Source organism: Phascolarctos cinereus, unplaced genomic scaffold (assembly GCF_003287225.1).
Source record: "Phascolarctos cinereus isolate Bilbo 61053 unplaced genomic scaffold, phaCin_HiC Scaffold_9;HRSCAF=440, whole genome shotgun sequence".
Taxonomy (NCBI): domain Eukaryota; kingdom Metazoa; phylum Chordata; class Mammalia; order Diprotodontia; family Phascolarctidae; genus Phascolarctos; species Phascolarctos cinereus.
Genome location: NW_027556402.1, coordinates 220,349,624 through 220,367,046, shown reverse-complemented (window position 1 = coordinate 220,367,046; position 17,423 = coordinate 220,349,624). Strand labels below are relative to the sequence as shown.

The 17,423-nt window shown below is 38.1% G+C and overlaps 1 protein-coding gene across 2 annotated transcripts in view; it reads right to left on the bottom strand.

Annotated features, from left to right (window-relative positions):
- The window catches only part of NELL1 (neural EGFL like 1), an 876,262-nt gene that overhangs the window by 179,706 nt on the left and 679,133 nt on the right, over window positions 1–17,423 (bottom strand). The gene's annotated exons all lie outside the window — the stretch shown is intronic.

The following is a 17,423-nucleotide window of genomic DNA, read 5'->3' as shown; positions in this document are numbered from 1 at the left end:
AGCTTCAAATTCCATGTTGCTAATCAGTTTTTATTACAGATTACTTTTCCTATACTAACTTTCCAAAAGGCTTCATCATTCTGATAATACATTTGATTGTAGTTATGGAAAAAAGCTAGATAGTAAAACCAAATTATCTTATTTGTGCTGGTTTCTTTTCAATTAAAACTTTTTATTAGAGGAAATACACATACATGTACACATCTGTGAATATAATTTGTCCCACCAAAAATTTTTATTGGCCTGCACTTGATAAAATGTATGAAATGGCGTATGCCGTAGACTGTGTTATATGGCATTATTAGCCAGACTGTTCTGTTCTGGAGCATTTTACAGTTCTGTAAAACCAAATGTTCATAGCACTGACTCTTAAGACCATGCTACATCAGGTAATGCTTTCATTGAATCCTAGAAGTTGAAGGAAAGTCAAAGATCATCTAGTCCAAATCTTACTAGAATCCAGAATACTCTCAGGTGTATTACTAACAAGTGACCATCTGTATTCAGTTTGATGATTCCTGTGACAGAGAGCTCGCTCTACTAAAGCAATCCATTCCATTGTTTGGCAGATCAAATAACAGATGTTTTTTTTTTTTAATTTATACATTGCAGCCTCTTTCTATCTACAGATACATCTTAACACTTCAGATATTTGGAAACAGAGATTATGTCCCCACTTAAGAATCATTTTCCCCCGGCTAAAAAGTTGTGATTCTAATATTAATTTTAGATTAATATTAATTAGATCTTGGTTCCTCTTCCTCAAATGTACTTTATAAAATGAGTACCCAGAATGGAACAGATTCTCCAGTTGTGCTCTAATCAGGGTAGAGAACAAAGATCTCTCTTTATTCATTTTAGGTTGTATACTTCTGTTAAGAAAGGTAAGATAATATTAGCTTTTTGGACTTCTACAGCACACTGTTGACTCATTTTGAACTTAGAGTTTAAATATCCAGTTTTTTCACATAATTCTAGCCTATTCTTCTCAAAAGGGCTGCTGATAATGGGAGCTCCAACTCCAACAGCATTCCCTAATCACACTTCTCACGGGGGCAGGGGAGAATGGTAGGAGCTGACTCCTACTGATCCCCTAAAGTCACAATGGGGACCAGTTGAAGCAAGCACCCAGATTTCCCCCAAGCCTTGATGGGGGCTGATCAAGGCAGGGACATGCATTCCTCTATGCATTACCCAAATTCCAAAATGGGTTCCTCACTCAGTGGTCAGGGCCCACTTGATTTATCAGGCAACAGACAAAGAAGGCATCTTATCAACATTAGCCTCACGGGTTAACTTTAGCAATGTCATCATGACCTAGCACAGCGCACACATACATGATGTCACCTCTTTCTCTCTACTGCAACTTCATGGTAGAAGTTGTTTGCAAACATAATTGGTGGGGAATGTTATCTAGGATCCTGGAACTGTCATCTCAAAAGGAATAACAAAATCCCCCTTTTATACACACTAAAGTCTCCCTTACTACACTCTGTGTGTTGTTTCTCTCTATCAGAATGTTCACCATTTGAAGCAGAGGACTAGATCCACTTTTTTTTGTTTGTTTCCTAAGTGTTTGGCACAATGCTTGACACATAGTAAGTCCTTAAGTAACCTTTTTCATTCATTCACTCATTCAGTCATTCCAGTCAAGCAGTAGACAGATCCTATCTGTGTCCTTTTTCTGAAACATGTGTTTGTGTACACTCCCACAGAAATGCACACAGACACTCAGATGCATACATATATACACACACGTTTTATTGTCCTTAAAATTTTCCTTAAGCTTCAGCTCATTCTGGGCTTTAATCTTCCCAACATTGTGAGGGATAATTCCAGTGTTTTATTACTTTACTCTGTTTCATGCTCCTGTTTCAAAAAAATTTTTTTTGGTATATCCTCTTTTGGAATCTGAGCTCATGAAATGCACCTGTGCAACCATATCCTTCTCTTGAGATACTGATTCTTTTTTTTTATCATCAAAGAAGTCATTCAATGAATCCCCAAAAATTTACATTAAGCTCAGTAGAATTTTAACAATATTTTTATTTTATTCCCTTTTAAGAAAACAGTCCATATATCATATTTATGATAATTATTACCTGGAATAACTTAGTCTTTCAAACTGCTGGACAGCTAAAAGGTAACTGTGTATGAACACAATAAGGAACCTAGATGAGAAGATGAAGAAGTAGAGGCCATTTAGTCAAAACCCTTCATTATGCTGATGAAGAAACAAAGGCTCACAGATGTTAGGGACGTAACCAAGATCACACAGGCAGCTAAATGCCATAGATGGAATTTGAATCCAGGTTTTCTGACTAAATCTAGTGTTCTTTCTAAAACACACATACAAGTGAATTAGAGTAGTGTGGTGTGTTTAGAGCAAGAAGATTGGGACTCAAGTCTTGCCTCTGACGTCCGAGGACAAGTATAGTCCTGACCAAGTCACATGGCTTCCATGTGTCTCAGGCAGGTCAGAAGGACTCCTCTACTATTATCTACCTTGGTGGAGTCAGTTCTCACAGCAGGAATTTCCTGTGCTCAAAAATCGTAATCACTCAGTCAATAATCATTCTAACATCCACTGCATGTCAGGCATTGTGCTAAATTCTGGGGATACAAATAAAAACAAAACAGCCCCTGCCCTCAAGGAGCTTACAAGCTAAAGGAGGAAGACAACACTCAAAAGGAAGCTGAAGAGGGAGGGGATGGAAGGTCTCCAGTGAGAGATCGTAATAAAGAAGTTCAAAAATAATGTAACTGGTGGTACATGCGGAGAAAATCTGTTCTGAGCCCCCTACTTAAGTAGAGGCCCTGAAGCTCATGGCCTTGCCCTCTAATTAGAGGGAATCCAATCAGGGAGGCAGACAGCACTGATGAGATGTAAGTACCAGGCAGATTGAGCCTTGTAGGATAATGAAATTCCCCAATCATGAGTTTCCTGGGCAAGTAAGACATGCTGGAGAGTTCCAAAGAAATTCAAAAGCTGGTCCCGAAATAGAACATCAGCCTATATGGAATGGAGTGTTAGGTGGCCCAGTGGATAGAGTGCTGGGCCTGTAGTCAGGAAGACTCATCTTCATGAGTTCAAATCTAGCCTCAGACACTTACTAGCTATGTGACCTTGGGCAAGTCACTTCACCCTGTATGCCCCTATTCCTCATGTGTAAAATGAGCTGGAGAAGAAAATGGCAAACCACTCAAGTATCCTTGCCAAGAAAACCCCAAATGGTGTCACAAAGAGTCAGATATGACGAAACGACTGAATTATGGATATGCCAGGTATCTATTGGTATGTTGAACTTTAACGGGATACTGAGATTACACAGAGTAATGAGATATATAGCATTTTATCTTTTGTTGCTTCTGAGAAAGCTTCACTATAGCCAAATGCATTATGAAATCATAGCTTATAGAGTTGAAAGGGATCTTAGTGGTCATTCAGTCCATCCGCCTCATTTTGCAGATAAAGTTACTGAAGCTCATGGATGTTACACGATTTGCTCATAATCACACAGGCTGCAAGGATAGAGTCTGAATTTAAATTCAGGTCCCATGACTTCACGTTCAGCCCACTATGATCAGATATCTCTCAACTGTACCAGATTGGCTCCATGCAAAAGACTGTATTTGATTTTCACCAAGCACCAGGCAAAAAAAACCATTTCTGGATCTGTTACACCTGTGACTTTGACAGTGGCAATGCTTTTAGAGAGTAGGTGAAAAATAACTCTCACCTCAGCACGATCTTCAGTTTCTACACCATTTAGTACTGCTGGATGAGGCAGCTTTCTGCATTTTCCCTAGCTAATGGAACGCTTCCTTTGATCTAACCAGAAGACAGCATATATTCTAGTATTCCAAGTTCATTTCCTGTTCTGCGTGCCTCAACACTGACAGTCTCTGTAAAAGCCTTGCTGTAACAACTGTGTTTTTCAAAAGCAACTGCAAAAAAAGTCGTAATGTAGACTGCATTCATAAGGATGACTCTTTTCAGCCTCCCTAAGATACATGTTATCGTTTTTTAGATACCTAGTGGGCAGCTGTGAGTGAAGTTTTAATAAATATTTAAAGAGCAGTCCTGTGCTGGAGTTAATAACTGAATTACAAAGTGATTCTGCGAGCCAGAATCAGAGACGGGATATTGGCAAAGGGAAGTATGGAATAATGGTAACCGGCTCCTGGGGCATTTGAACAGAAGCAACAATTTAGGCTTATTTTAAAAACCCCAAACCAAGACCCAAAATTGTCTGGGACCCATCCTAGGGGTATAGCCCATTTAACAAATGTTACAAGTTCATTAAAAAAAAGTAGAAAACACCTTGAGGTTCCTATCTTATTATTTCTGATGTAGTCAATAATAAATAGCATTTTATCCACTTTTGAAATGAGCATTAGAAAGTTTATTCTGTTCTAAAATAATAGTGAGAGTTTGAAGAGTAGTAATTTAAAAAATCAATTAAGAAAGGACTGTGTAGGACTTCAGCCAAGATGGCACTCTGAATGGGAGGCAGGCTACCCAGCTCCCACAGACTTATTCTAGCAAAAACTTGAAGTTCATACCAGATTGAATAATGATGCAGACACCCAAATTAGCTACAAAGGACCTATGAAGGAAGATGCTCTTTGCATTTAGGGAAAGAACTAATAAATACAATATATATAGAATAATTAAAAATACACACACGTATTTGGGTCTATTGGTAGCCATCTCTAAGGTGAGGGGAGAGAAAAAAGAGACATAAAAGTTACATGATAACTTTATTATATATTTAAAAGGAATAGCAAGTTGTATATAATACATTTGCAGTTTCATGTGCAATCATCTTTTTTTATTCAAAAATGCTTGTTATTTCATAAATTAAAAATAAAATAATAATGATGCAGAAATCTAATGAGAAACTAAGGTGAGTGATTTCTTCCATGACAGAATTGTACAAGAGTCCACAAGCAATATGAAATCCCCTCACTCACATTTCCTACCAATACTACCAGAGAAAGTGTGTGGCTGGCAGAACAATAGTTGAAGGTACCCTGAGTAATCTCTAGGGTGGCAGAGGAACTGGCAGAGAGCAGTGATGGCAAACAGCAGCATAGCAGGACTTGGGCAACGGCATTCTAGGCCCAAGGACTATGAGGTCCCTAGGCCCTTCCTGAGATACTGAATGTCTAGCTCTCTGCACATCAATGATCCAAGAAAGTCTGATCCCTAGAGGTGGAAGGTCAACACAAGCACCCAGGTGACCCAAGGTGAGACCAAGCGGGGATGAATATCTTGGCCAAAAGTATATAGCAAGGGGACTGGACCTGGCAAAAAGTTTCAATTAAAGAACTACATATGGAGCAAAGAAGACCTTGACATTGTGTGTGTGTGTTTAACACACATACACACAAACACAAACACAGACATATAGAGACACACATATAGATATGGATCTCTAGCTATCTAGCTAGCTGTATTACATCTAAAAATCCCTCAAAAAGGAGACAGTCAGCTCTAAAACAACTGCATGTAGAGACTCAATAAAAAGATAATTTTGTTTACAAGGACTACATGATTGCTTAGAAAGAATGAAACATGAGATTTTTAAAAATACATTATTTGAAGAAAAGAGAAAGAAATAGCTTAAAAGAGGAAGTGATGAATATTATATAAGCAACCAAAATTCTAAAAACTTGAATACACCAAATAGGAAGCAGTGGTTAAAAGTATTAGCAAAAAAGTATTAGAAGACATGAAAAGATGGAATAAAATAGAAGAAAATGCAAGATATCTGATATCCAGTACAACTCATCTGGAAAACAGATCAAGCAAATATAAATTTAAGTACCATTTTAGACCTTGAAAAATACAAATATGCAACTGAACACTATTTCAAGAAAACATAAATTAAAATTGTCCAGATATATTAGAGCCAGACAGCAAAATGAAGATAGAATCTACAAATCACTTTCCGAAAAAAAAAACAAGTCCAAAAGAAAAATTCCTAACAGTGTCATACCCAAAATCTCACTGTGGCCAAAGAAAACATATTGTAAGCCTCTTCAATGAAAGAGTACTAAGGAGTTATAGTCAGAATCACACAAGATATGGCAGCTTCTTCAAACAAAGAGAAGAGATCTTAGAATATAATATATGGTGCTGACATTCCAATAGAAGAAGAAACAACCGTCCCCTCAGATCATAATGTCTTCAAGGGGTATTGACAGAGTTAAATATGAAAAATAGATGTCTTATAGGATGGATTTGTTCTGTTTTGAAGTATTAAATTAAAAACTACAACAACCAACTGTGTCTCTAGAGGACCTATGATGAAGCATGTTATCCACCTCCTAACAGAGAGACTATGAGAATAAAGTGAAGAAAGAAACTATGTTTTAGACATGGCTACTTTGTGGAAATGTATATTGTGTGTGTGCCTGTGTGTATGTGTCTGTGTGTGCATATATATGTGTGTATGTATATGCATGTATACGCACATAGACACATAAACATGTATGTCCTGTGTATATATGTGGAATATATCTTTCTATCAACACACACATATGTATTTTTGTTGTTCAGTTGTTTCATTTGTTTTCAACTCATGACCACATTTGGGGTTTCTTGGCAAAGATACTAGAGGATTTGCCATTTTCTTCTGTAACTCATTTTACAGATGAGACTGAGGCAAACAGTGACTCTCCCAGGGTCACACAGCTAGTAAGTATCTGAGGCCAGATTTGAATTCAGGTCTTCCTGACTCCAGGGCCAGTGCTGTATTCTCTGCACCACCAAGCTGCCCTCACACAATATACATATGTATATATAGCATACATGTATATATTTGTGTGTACCTATTTGCATATGTGTGATATGGGAGTGTATATATGCAATATATGTATATGTTTGTATATATATGTATTTGTATGTATATACATATATATATATATATAGAGAGAGAGTCCATGTTGACTCTATAAAGTCCATATTGTATATACATACATACATACACATCATTATATATATATATATGCACACACATGTATGCACATGCATGTATACATATGTATAAGGTATACACATTACACTGTACAAAATGCTGCTATAAATAATTTATATAATATATATTTAATGTATCTATATACATAAAAATATTTCTTGTAGTTCTGTTTTTCGTAGCAAGATACTAAAAGCAAAGTAGTTATGAATTCATTAGGGAATGACTAAACAGCATTTTGGTATACTAACATAACAGAATATTATTACCCCATAAGATAGCACAGATATGAAGACCTCAGGGAAATGTGGAAAAATTCATTTGTACTGATACTGAGTGCAGTAAGTAGAACCAGGAGAATATATAAAATAAATCCAATAACACAAATGAACACATTAAAAGACATCAGAACTCAGCCCGATTCAATAACCATTCTTGTCTCCAAAAGACTGACCATGAAACCTATTACTGGCATATAGTAGGTACTAATAAATGTTTATTAATTGATTGTTAGAAAGAGAGTGGAGTACAATGTCTAAATGTAGAATATGCTGGTAAGTATGATTAATGTATTTCCTTTTCTGCTAAGAGACAGATTTGTAGTTAATTGTCTGCTGATAAATGTTTAACAACTGGCTTTCCAAAATACACTCTTTCAAATTTAATCTGCATTATAAACATTTTCTCCAACATTTTCTTAAAGCTAGATAATTATGAAAACAATAATTCAGGCTCTGACTTACAGTATCTCATTATTTCCAAGTAATAAATTGTCACATTGAAAATTTAACGATGGGCCTTCATGAGCCAGGTCAAGCAAGTTCCAGCACAGCACATACCTGAATTTGAAGCATGCTGGGGGAAAAGAGCTTTTTTTTTTTTTGGAAGCATCAGTGAAAATTGGCCCACCTTGAAAAGAACTGCTATAAATATTTTTTCACATGTGGGTCCTTTTCCCATTTTTAAAAAAGCAGTTCAATTTTTGGCATGGTACTGGTAGACTGTCCAGGTTTAACAGGCATAAAACAAGTAAATTAGCACTAGGGCTCTGTAGATCTTCAGTTTGGTAGGTAGTCTAATACCTCTTCTCTCCCACACTATTTTTCAGAGCCTCCCAAATGCTGAGCTAGCTTTGGCAATGTGTGTGTTAACCTCATCATTTATTGAAATACCGTAATTGTTCTAAGAAACAAAGTCAAACACAATTTTAGTTTATTCAATTTTTAAAAAAAAAGCCATTCAGCCTCTTGTATCAGTTCAAGTTTTACACACTCAAGGGGTGTGTTATTTAGTCTAGGCTCCTCTCCCGCCTCACTTTTCTCACTGTGTTCTGTGTGTTAGTATGAAAAAATGTAACCATGTCAATTACTCACATCAACCCCCCACTCTCAACCAAATTTCTCTCATTCCCCACCCTCATCTCTCACTTAAAAAAAATCCAGTCTCATGTGTTCAAACTAATAATGGCTTTTTCCTATGAATAGGAGGTTAGAAGTTAGGAGGAAGTGAAAGAATGTATTCAGAAATTACCTTCTCTGGACAATAGAAACAGAGTGGAAAACAGAAGAAAAGTTAATAAGGGAACCTAGGAAGACCAAAAGAGTGGCAAATGGACTCTGCATTTGCTTTGTGAACCTAAAAATCAATGAGACGTCATCTAAGCTCCTCAGGCACTCCTTGGAAGCTGCCTGATTCTGTGACTACATTTTTTAATAAATCCATCAGCCTGTGGTTTTCTGGGTTGCTGCTGTGTGTGGGGCCCTTCAGCAGCACAGTTTGTCATGAAGTGACAGAATACCACAGTTCTCTTCTGAAATATCGAAGTTTTCCTACCAAGCGGCCTTCCGCTAATCTTGGACAGTTAACATAAGCATGATAAATCTAAGTGAGTTTTTCCATGCTGGAGCTAACATCTAGAGCTACTTTGAAGAAATGTGGTTTCTGAAACTGTTAGAAAAGATATAGATATCAGACACTAGATAGCAATGGGGCTGGATGCTTATGCTGGCAGCCAAGAAGTGAGCTTAAAGATTCAGCTGTCCAATTCAGTGTGGTGAGCACCCGATAAGACAACAGGCGAGCAGTGCCATCACCATGAAAAAAAAAATCATCTTTGACATTCGGTGCATCAGAGAGAGTTTGGGATTTGGAGTCCAGGGAACGTAGTTCAAATCCAAGCCTCAACATTTATTATCTGTGCATGTAACCTCAAGCAAGTTACCAAAGCTTTCTAGGCCTTAGATATTCGACTCATCAATAAAATGAGAGGATTGGACCACATGAGCACATGACCACTCTAAATCTATTATCTTGAAAGCTGTCCAATCCAACAAGAAATTATCAAGCATCTAACATGAGTAAAACATTTTGTTAGAAATTGGGGATTCAAACATAATTTAAAAGAAGAAACAAGCAGCAGAGTGCAGGGAATAAAAAGCAGGGCATGCTGTCAGGAAGGCCTGAGCTTAAAATCTGCCTCAGCTGCTTATTAGCTGTGTGACTCTGGGGATGTCAGTTAACCTCTCTGTGCCTCAATTTTCTCATCTGTACAATGAGGGGCTTGGACTTGATGACCTGTAACATATAAAAAAACTCAATGATCTCAACATATTAAAAAAAAATGTGTAAAAGATAATTATCTATCCATCTACAGATCCATGCACACACAAATGTGTATGTGTATGTATATACACACCTATGGTTGTAGACACATGCATATAAACGTGTACATATAGGGTATTCCTACAAAAGTGAGTGCCTTTTTTTACCTATGAAAGCTTAATAACAAACATATATACACAAACACATTTGCTTTCAGTTACATTAGGTTCTCTCAATACACATGTACATATATATATATATATATATATATGCATTCCTACATATACACATACACACAAAGCATTAGTAGTTACTCTGGACTCCATCAGGCTCTCTCTAATTTGGGGGGACAGTGCCAAGCCAAAGTGTAGCTGTGTCACATGGGGAACATGAGTCAAAAAATAAAATGACGAATCTTTTACAAGAGTCAGTTTTCTATAACAATACTTTTCATATATGACATTTCTGAGACCTGCGTTCTGGGCAAACAAAACACAATATGGCAGTTTAATCTGAAGCAAAATCTTAAACTTAATTTCAATGCTGTTATACCACTACTGGTCTGTATCTCAAAAGAGATTAAAAAAAAAAGGAAAAGGACCTATACGTACAAAAATATCTATAGCATCTCTTTTCTGTGGGCTAAAATTTTTTAATTGAGGGGATGCCTATCAGTTGGGGAATAGCTGAAGAAGTTGTGGTATGTGATTATGATAGAATACTACTGTACTATAAGAAATGATGAACAGGATGCTCTCAGAAAAACCTGGAAAGTCTTACATGTCCTGATGCAAAGTGAAATGTATTGTGTACAAAGTAACAGCAGTATTGTAAGATAATCAGCTGTGAATGACTTAGCTATTCTCAGCAATGCAACAATCCAAGACAGTTCTGAAGGACTTATGATGAAAAATGTCATCCATCCCCAGAGAAAGAACTGATGGTGTCTGAATACAGATTGAAGCATACTTTTTTTTCACTTTCTTTTAAAAACTCAACTAATTAATTTCAAAAAAATTCAACGCTGTTGATTTCAACTGAATTGCCCTATCCTCAACATTGGAATGGGTTATCTGAGCTTTAGCATCTTCCTAATCTTTAGTGTTTCCTAGGGCTTTATACAGTTTAAAGCACTTGCTCATTCATTATCTCAGTTGAGTTTCCCAATAACCTTGTGAGTTAGTTATTATCCTCATTTTATAGATGGGAAGAGTGAGAGAAGTTAAGGATTAGCCAAGATTATACAACAAATCAGTGAGACACCTGAGATTAATTCCCCGGTCTCCTCACTGGTATTCCAGCAACCAATCGATTAGGGTACCTGAGCAAAACACAGGGCCTTCCATAGTCTTGAAAAAGTATAGGCAGCTGATCAATATGCATTTATTAAGTCCCCTCTATGTGTCAGTTATCATGCCAAGCACTGGTGATTCTTCAAAGGCAAAAAAGCAAGACGCTTATGTCGTGCATAATTAGGTAGTTTTCACATATAAGCTTATCGACCTTCACAGTAATAGCACAAGATGGGCAAGACAGAAATTATGTCCATTTTACAGATGAGAAAACCAAGAAAATACAGATATATTTCAAAAACAAAAACCAAAACCTGGTTCATCTGAAGGAGAGTAGCAGGAGTACCACGCTTTCATTTACATTGGACTGACACCTTCACTCTTGAAAGTTTTATTCCTAATTTTAGTCAGTGTTTTGTTGAATTAGAAAGGTTCAAAGAGGACTTCAGGCCAAGAAGATGCCCCCACAAAAAATACACATTTGACCTTTCCTTGCCTACTTTCAAAGTCAAAATGTGTGATTCTCTTTTGTTGGCATGTCTGATTAATGACCCGCTTTCACCCCACACACACCCTCTGGGCCTCTGGTTTCCAATGCCTGCTTGTTATCTATCTTTCTGTATTTTTAGCCATATCTCATCTACAACACTGCCTCTCTCATTCTTGTGCTAATGTTAGTTTTGAAAGCTGTAGGCTCCAGTCCCTCAAAATATGAACATTTATACCCTTGGAAGCAGTGGCTACAACATAATGCTTATTTGACAGAAGAAACCTCATATAACGGGGTAAGCTGGGCACTAGCACTCAGGAGGCCTGAACTGGAGTCTAGGTTCAATCACTTACCTCTCTGTATCTCAATTTTCTAACCAAAAGTGGACACAAAATAACCTGTCAAATTCTTCACGGAGTAGTTACAGAATAAAAGGAGAGGAAATGAGAAGCAACATTAGAAATACAAGAATATAGATGATCTAATGCAGGGGCAGGGAACCTGTGGCCTTCCAGGTCTTCAAGTGCAGCACTTTGAATCCAAACTTCTCAGAACAAATTCCCCTAATAAAAGGATTTTTTCTGTAAAACTTGGACTCAGCCAAAAGGCCACACCCAAAGACCTAGAAGGCCACAGGTTCCCCACCACTGAGCTAATGCTTATGAAATGCTTTCCAAACCTTCAAATGCTATATATGAAACAACTTTAATGGATAGATGGCCTACCTGGGGTCAAAGGAAGACCTGGGTTCAAGTCCTAACTGAAACCTAGTGACTGTGTAACATTTTATATCAATAATATGCCATGTCAGTTGCATGGCATACTTTATCCAGGAGTCTTACTTGTTCATTTTTCTATTCGTTTTTTAACACGGAGTTAAGCAAGCAGCAGCACATTCTGGGTAGACATAGAGTCAGGAAAACTGGAGTTGGAGTCATTCTTCTGACACATGCAAAGTGTATCACCACAGGCAACTAATTTAACCTCTCCATACCCTAAGCAATAGTCCAAGATTACAAATTGCAAATGGTTGACTTGCATTAGATTAGGGGAGGAAGGAATTTACATGTATGTGTAGGGTGGAGTTCCTATATTGATGAAATCACATGCCTGAATCACACCCTCCTCCCCAATGAGGAAGTGTCAATACAAGTTAAGAAACCTGACAAATGTCACCCAGTGACAACTCAAGGAATGTGCTCTAAATTTTTATATCTGCCATTAGCCTCCATCAAAATCTCTATCCTAAACCATATTCCCTCCATTGATCATCGATTTCTTGCTCCCTGCTCTTCATTTATTAAATCTTTCCCACCTTCTAAGGCCCAGCTTAATTTTCACCTTCTCTGAGAATCAGTCTGTACAAATACTCTTGATCAACACTGATTTCTGTCTCAATCCCAGCCTCCCATGGTATCCCACATATTTGGCATTTTTATTTAAAGTGAATTTCGTCCTACTGGGCAATGATAGATTTCAGTTCACAATCCACTTTGTGAAGCAATGTAGTAACACCTGTATTACACAGAGGCCAGACACTGAGCAGCAAATAACAGCAGATCTAAAAGCAATACAGTAAGAGCAATGATTCTTGAGTGAAGAAAGTGCCTCAGGGGTGGGGAACCTGCACCCTCAAGACTATGTGTGGCCCTCTAGGTCCTCAAGTGCAGCCCTTTGAGTGAATCCAAACCTCACAAAACCAATTCCAGCCCTCTATCCACTACACCACCTAGGAACAGGTCAATAAGCAGAAACAAACTGACAAAAATTGGTAAAGACTTTTATGACAAAGCTTTTCACCATCAATGAGAAACAGAATCACTCATTTTAAAACTGAACATCCCAGGCCCCAGTGATTTACAAATAGAGGCTGAAGAACAGCTGAACCAGACCAAGTGTATACAATAAGAGGCTCATAATGGAGGCATTACAATTTTAAGGGTATTGAGTGATTGTTTAGCTGTCTGAAACAGGTGAGGATGGTTAGGGATTGGAAACCCACTGTAAAATGGACATAATAATAGCACTTAACTTTGCAGGGCTGTTATGAGGATCAAATGGGATAAGATTTGTAAAAGCTCTTAGCTCAGTACCTGGCATATAGTAGGTGTTATATAAATGCTTACTCCCCCTTTAGAATGATGAAATATAAAATCTCCTGCATTTAAGCCCTCTATCGCCTGGTTCCCATCTATCTTCTCAACCATATTTCATGTCACTCTCCTTTATACACTGTATACCACCAAAGGGAAATTACTAGCTTGTCTGAACTATGTTACTTCTCCCACCTCTATGTATTTGTTCAAGTTGTCTTCCTTGCCTCAAATGCCCTCCCTCCTTGTCTCTGCTTCTCAAAGGAGCCAACACTTAGGCGAAAAATGCTCTCATTACACCAAGTATAATCCTCTCTCCTCCCTCAAATTTTCCTGTAACTATTCATCTTTTGTACATTGTATATCCCTCCAGTAGAATATAAACTACATGAGGGCAGGGATTGTTTTGTTTTTGTCTTTCTATCTATAGCACATGCCAAATAATAAGTATTCATTGAAATACTATGTGTAAGACAGTTATAGTTATACTATACATTAGCAGGGGTCAACTAATGCAAGCTATATTCTATTTATTTAAGAGCCTTTTCAAAAATCACAATATTCAGACAGGCCTTGCCAGACAGCAAGTCTCAAGGACATTCACTGTTTCAAATCACTGTGGCAATAGGCATTCTATGCCAGTGGGCTTTACAGTCTGCATACCAGCGATGCAAAGCTGAAGTACAGTACTGCAAGGGATAACCCATGATATGGAATCTAAAATCTTTTAATGCAATAGCTCTACTATGAGGTTCATGTACACATCTATCTATGGATAGATTTCAGGGGATCCCTGAATTTGGATGGGAAAAATATGATTTTTATTTTCACTAACCTCTAAATCGAGGTAATAATTTCCCTCAATTATTTAAAAGCAATAATCTGAGCAAAGGTCCATACATTTTACTAGTCTGCCAAAGGAACTTCAAGATTCCCAAAAGTTTAATAATCCCTACACTAGTGAAACATTCTCCTCTCTCTGGCTCTGCACTAATTAAAAAGGAACCAAGTTGTATAAGCAGATGGAATTGTCTAAGCCATGCATATATTTGGAAGATCCTCTTTGCTGTTTCCCAGCAAGATAGGGCATTAGATGTGAGATAAATAGTTCTCCTCTTCTTCCTACCCCCTGGCAATCTAATTCCAAAATAGAATCCCAGAGATAAGCACAGCTACCTAGAATTCAGCTAAATAACGTTAGAAAAAAATTTGATGCTTAGGCCTTTTATCATTGCACATGCTATACTGGTGTGGGGGGGAGTGTGCCTTTAACAGCCAGGACACAAGCTCGTGTCAGTCTCACAAGATGATACACCTGCCAGGCTTGGAATTCTATTGCAAGCTCCACATTCACAGGAGTCCCAGCCTCTGTATTTACTTTCCCCTCCTCTCACCTATCAGACCATTCCTGAATATAAAACTCAAACAGGCTCTAGTTTACCTTTCTAAAATACCACCTCAGACCCAAGTTTTCCATTCAATCACTCTCACTGCTACCTGTCATGTGGCATGTGGAGCATACTGTCATGGCTGCCATGCTCACAGCACCAAGGTAGGCTTCAGCCTTTAAAATTATATATAACAGACCTCTGGACACTTTCTGACATTTTTAAGTACTTTGTAAAATTATAATTTCTTGTTCCCCTGGGCATCCACCACTGAAAGAATTATAAATTAGGAGGAAATTTTCCCAGAAGAAGCAATGTCTTCTTCTCTGTTTGCCTTCTAGTGCCACGCAATTACTTCCCAAGCCCGTCTTCCTGCTAAAGAAGAAAGAACCCTGCTTCTTTTCATGTGCCAAAAGAAAGGGTCTAGAGGTGGCATGGCTTAGTAGACAAAGTATTGAACTTGGAGTCACAAAGACCTAGATAAGATGCCATCTTGGACATGCAAGCTATGTGACCATGTGCAGTTCACTTAACCTAAGTCTCAGGTTCTTCATCTAAAAAATTGGGATAGATCTCTAGTACCTAGATTGCAGTAGTTTTGTGGAATTCAAATAAGAAGGCATTTTAAAAAACTTTTAAGTGCCATATAAAATCAGAGATTCCTTATTATTATTTACAGTAATCTCACCACCAGTACCACCCACACCCACAGCTACTCACCCCTCATCCCACCCCACACACGTATTGGTTACTTTTTAGCTACGTGAGCATGACTGTCAGACATGTCAGTTTTCTGGAGTAGATATCCTCTAAATATTCATGGAAGATTTTCACTCAGGGCTTATTTAAAAATCTTAATCAAGAGCTCTCTCTTCCAGCCCCAGATGGCTGGATATTGTCAATATTTTATCATGTAATATAGCAGGTGTCAGAAATTCTGTCTGACAGACACTTTAACATCCTGTAACCTATGAGGATAACCAAATATCCCCCAAAACATACGTTCCATTTTCCATTCTTTCCTAAGGGCATGGCCTGGCCAAGGACAGCCATTCTTAGCTTCTCAATCATAAAGGCTATCAGTATCTGATCAGTTCATATGTGATCCTATGTGCTAAAGACCAGATGGTACTTCTCCCAGGAAAGCAAGAATGTCCTCCCACCACCTCTGAAAAAAATAAGCAAGCAGGAATATCATTTATTGACTGGCTTCTTGGCAGCAATCCATAGTGGGGACCTGTAACTTATCTTTATGGGGTGATCTTATTGAGCCAACAGGTTCTCAGTGAGCACTTCCACATTGACCCACTTTGTCTCCCCCAGGAAAGTCCCAATGGACACCACTTTGGACTTCAGTTTCTTATTTAGCAACTCTGACATTACTCTGGCAGGTCACACATAGAATATATTTTCATTTCAGCCACTACTGTTTTGTTTTGGTTTTTGCTGTTGTTGTTGTTGAGCTGTTTTTCCTTTTGTGTCTGACTCTTTATGACTCCATTGAAGGTTTTCTTGGCCAAGATACCGGAGTGGTTTGCAATTTCCTTCTCCAGGTCATTTTGTAGATGAAGACACTGAAGCAAATAGGGTCAAGTGACTTGCCAGGGTCACACAGCTAGTAAGTGTGTGAGGCCAGATTTGAACTCAGGTCTTCTTGACCTTAAGCCTGGCGCTCTATCCCCTGAACCATCTAGCTTCAACCACTGCTACTACATGAGAACACTTAGGCAAGTTGGCGTGCTTTCAAAATGATATGTACTTGAAATCTGTCTAATTCTTGACATATATAAATCTCTACTCTAGCTGAGGCAGGTAGGTGGTACAGTAGATAAAAACAGTTGAGCTACATGTAGTTAGAAAGACCTGAATTCAAGTCTGGCCTCAGACATTTATTAGTCATGTGTCTTTGGGCAAGTCACTTAACCTATACCTCAGTTTCCTCATCTGCAAAATGGGGATAGTACACAGATTGTTTGTGAAGATCAAATAAGATATTTGTGAAGTACTTATCACAATGCCTGGTACATAGTAGGTGCTTAATTAATGTTAAGCACTCTTCACCCCGCCTTTATGGAATTGTAATCATATACACACCCATGAAGCTATCTTACAGTGGCATAAGACGGAAAACAAATCTTTCCAAAAGGGGCAACACCCACATCTTTCTTGATCTCAGCTCCTCAGTACCCCAGGCTCCTGATACTAGAAAGCTCCCTATAGCTGGTAACAGTCAATGAAGAAGCCATGACATTGAAGATCAATTTCATGGCTTTTTACATAGAATTCATTTCACAACATCCCCTGAAGAGTTTTATGGCACTGATGAAACTGGGCTGTTTTCATTAGGTTTGTTAAACTGACCCAAGCAGGTATATATGTGGAGCACCCCATCGACTCCCACTGAACAAGCATCTGTTTCACATCTACTCTAGGCAGTGCTCTGTACTACATTCTTGGGATCCACAGGAAAAAAGAAAAGCTCCACCTCTTCAAGAAGCTTACATTCCACAGGAAGGGTGTGCCATACAGTCATAAAACGGATATTTTATTGACGATTTGAGGCAGAGAGAGAATGT